This window comes from Gymnoscopelus microlampas (assembly GCF_963454915.1).
Source record: "Gymnoscopelus microlampas genome assembly, chromosome: 8".
Taxonomy (NCBI): Eukaryota; Metazoa; Chordata; class Actinopteri; order Myctophiformes; family Myctophidae; genus Gymnoscopelus; species Gymnoscopelus microlampas.
In genome coordinates this window covers 16,672,352-16,676,226 of record NC_139945.1, presented here as the reverse complement: position 1 = coordinate 16,676,226, position 3,875 = coordinate 16,672,352, and the positions used below count along the sequence as shown (strand labels likewise).

Genomic DNA, 3,875 nt, shown 5'->3' with positions numbered 1-3,875 from the left:
GAAAAGCTACTCACCAATAACAGGAGCCCGTCTTCGGTATAAGGCGGCGATTGGCTCCAGGAACCGGCAAGAAATCAAATAAACAAGGGGGGTGTTTGGGTGTGTTGGGGGTATTGGTTTGGGCTTAGAAATGCATGTGTTTGTTGTTCTGACGGACAGTTGCTTGTGTGTTATTGGGAGATGGTGTCGTCGTCGTGGTTGGGGTTTAAGTCCACAACCGTTGTCCCTCGGAGAGAAGACCCGGCCATACCCTCTGCCGATGATGGTTGAGTATTTTTACTGGAACCTCCCCCTAGAGGCAGAACATGAGGAGCAGTCAGACTACTATAGGTGCAGAAAATGATATTTCTTTGCCTAATATATATATATCTCCTCTGACATTGGAGAAAATCACTGCATTAGACTGGTATTGGTGGACTATTAGTATTAAAAATGATTCACAGACGTTTTTACAATTGATGTATGACTAATAATGACAATGATAATTTGTGATGCCATTGGAAATTCCTGCTGATCTCTAACTATTTATTAGAGATTTGAACATTATTTGAGCAAGCCCTAAATATAGCCTACACTTTGAAAGTATAATATATAGCCCTGGTATTCATTTCTAAGTTTTTTATAAAGCTAAAGAGCTTAGATAAGTCAAAGTGAAAGCCAAAGCGATGAATCAGATCATTGCGATTAGTTAATTAGTTAATTAATGGTTTGTTACCGTGGCCTCCTGAAGAGGAGGAGGGAGGAAGAGCTAACACAGCTGCTCCTCCTCCTCCTCTCTCCTCCTCCGTTGGTCTGGGAGCAGACGTTGGCCTGGCGCGCCGCGGCCTTCTGCTTGTAGTGGTTACTGTGGAGCTTGTACTTCATCAGCAGGATGAAGATGAACACCAGCACCGAGGCCACAATGATCCCACCGATGATGATGATCATGGTGCCACCCAGGAACTGTGGGGTGGAAGGAGGAGGAGGTGGTGGGGGTGGTTGAAGGGTGATGAGTGGAGGGTGGTTGGTTGGTGGATCGAAGGGTTGAGGGGAAAGGACAGGGAGGAAGAAGACCATCAGCATGTGTTAGCTATTCAAATTACTATGAAGGTTTTACAATGCACAGTAAAAAATCCAGTGTTCATTTTACTTTGAGAATGTATACATTCTCTGAGTTACAAATGGATACAAAAAAAACAGGGGTGACCGGGCCTTTGCGGTGGCTGCCCCCCAGGCTCTGGAATAATTTGCCCATACGTATCAAAGCTGCCCCAGTCGATAGCTATTTTTAAATCCTTATTAAAGACTTATTTCTTCTCCCTGGCCTTCAGTGATAGCTGATGTAGCCCTGTCTTTCTTAACTGGTGCTAATGTTTGTTTGTTTGTGCTTATTCATTGCATGCTATTGTCTGCTTATATTGCATTGCTTTCTTTTTGTTTTTACCTGTACAGCACTTTGGTTGACCTGGTCATGTTAAGTGTGCTATATACTTTGATTTGATTTGATTTGAATACACTACACCAACATATTTCAACCACAAGCGGTCTTCATCAGCCTGATGAACTTGAGTGCCCAGATCTTTTTTTTATCTGGATACATTAACACTATAAGACTATTGCTGTGTGACCTTCACGTGCATGCAGGTGATTCGATTTCAATCACCTAGTGCTTAAACAAATTCAATTCACATTAAAAGCACCCAAGAAGCACAGTCCTCTAGTTAGAGGACTTTAAACGATAATCATTATCGGCAGAGCAATTAATGGCCTTTGCAGGTCTTGACACAAAGCAGGGAACCAGAACACCTGGTGCTAACACACAAGAAAGGTGGGCCTAATTAACAACGACAACCCACTGCAAGAACATTGTTTTTGTTGCATTTATATCACACAACTTGGTCTGTGTGTCCTCCATGGATCGCCTACAAAGGAGGGATGTCAAATATTTTTGCTGGTTAGATATGGCTGTCAGAATTGCACATTGTAAAGGGAATATGCTGACACGCCCACATCAAGAATCCAACATTAACTCAATGCTTGGGGATCTTGACAATCGATGGAAGATTTTGTAAAGTTCCTGCAAGGATCAGACCAAAAACACACACAAATGTGCTGGGTTGTTATCATCTGAGACTGAGTGCCCCAGTTTATACAATCCGGAACTACCCTTTCAGTATAATGATGATTCGGGTCACATACAGACATTATGCAGTGTATAACACACCTAAACCAATAGAAACCCCTTCCATCACTGGAGACTAGTGACAGAGTTCATGCAACCGCACACACTCACACTCAATCTACAATTTAGGCATTTAGCAGACGCTCTTAGCGACAAGTGCAAAAACTAAAATTGCATGAGCCCAAAAGATTGCATGAACCCTAGTCTAACTAATGACAGGGGAAATGGTCAAATAAGAGTGAAAAGAGTGGGCGCGCGCATGCACACACACACACACACACACCACACACACACACACACACACACACACACACACACACACACACACACACACACACACACACACACACACACACACACACCTGGTCTCGTATGGAGTGACAGCGTCCATACTCTGCCTCTGTGCTGAAGGACACACAGCCGACCAGCTTGGTCCCTGTCAGAGCCGTGACCCCGTCGTCGTACACAGCCAACACACACAGCTCATAGTCCCTGGACGACGCCAGGTCACTGAGCAGGAAGTACTTGTGATTGGCCGGGATCATCCTGTACAGGGAAGGGGGTAGAGATGGAAACGACAGAGATAAAAGAGATAATACAAGAAAAGATAATATAAAACTTGACTTGACTTGACTTGACGTGCCATTCTATGCCATGCCTTGACTAGACATGAAATGACATGACATGACAGGATTTAAACCATAACCATTGAACCACTTCCCTCATCAGAAAACAGGCTCAGAGTTTAATGGTAGCGCTAGCTTAGCCTGGTAAACCCTCCCTCCGGAAATCTAATTTGTAATTTTATTTCGGGAGTGAGTCTGACGTGATCGCCCATTCTGCAATTTTGGCTGTGGGCTGGAGTTGGGCGGGAGTAATACCGTTGAATGACAACCCCTTCAGCCAATCAGCAGTGTTCCCCTTCAGCCAGTGCATTTTTACCACCTCCAGACTAATGTGACTCGACAGGACTTTTGAGACGGCCATGCCCAAAATAGGTTGCCTTATTCGGATACATGCGTGTCACTGCCCGCCCCTGCCGGTTCTCAGAATTTTTATTTTCAAATAGGCTCTGTCATGATTAATTGACCATATATATGAAGTTAAACAACTAAATTCTATCCAAACGATATCTTAAAAGTAAATTCCGTGCCTCAAAAAAGAAGTTTGATAGCGTTTTAAAACCGAAAGTAAGAAGTAAATAAAACGCACGAAAAACAATGGCTGCCATTCGTTTTTGGTCGGCTGCACTCGGTTCCATTCGGGCTCACTCGAACTCGCCACCTGATTGGCCAACTTTCGCTGTCAATCACAGAACGATGAGCAACGACGCTGATAGGCTCGTCCATTTGGTAAACGGGCTAGAAACGCCCAGACAAGCCTTCAGGCCAGACTCCCTCCTGAAATCAAATGGAAATGAGATTTTCCGGAGGGAGGGGCTTTACCAGGCTAGCGCTAGCTAGCACTAAAACATCGTCAAATTTAGGTGTAAATGCACCCAAGACGCATTGGAGAACTACTTGACCACTTACGTAAACCCTACATTGAGTAGGTTGAGTAGTAGCTATAGCCTCAGGGCTAGTACTAGCTATAAGCTTGTAGCTCTGCTATTTTCTGTGAAAGCTTTCCCCAGAATGCAGATGCTGGGGTTTAAGTGCCAAAGGGAATAGTATGCGTGCACCCAAGCACGCGCATAAAACAATGCACGCGTGTT

General features: G+C 44.3%; 1 pseudogene across 1 annotated transcript in view; it reads right to left on the bottom strand.

The window, feature by feature from the left end:
- Nucleotides 1-170: 170 nt before the first annotated feature.
- The window catches only part of LOC311050330 (leucine-rich repeat and fibronectin type III domain-containing protein 1-like protein), a 45,548-nt pseudogene continuing 41,843 nt past the window's right edge, over nt 171-3,875 (bottom strand). Inside the window, exons 7-9 of the transcript in view lie at nt 2,524-2,707; nt 716-942; nt 171-292 (exon numbers count right to left, since the gene is read on the bottom strand). The product of the transcript in view is annotated as a leucine-rich repeat and fibronectin type III domain-containing protein 1-like protein (transcript). The remainder of the gene's footprint in view (nt 293-715; nt 943-2,523; nt 2,708-3,875) is intronic.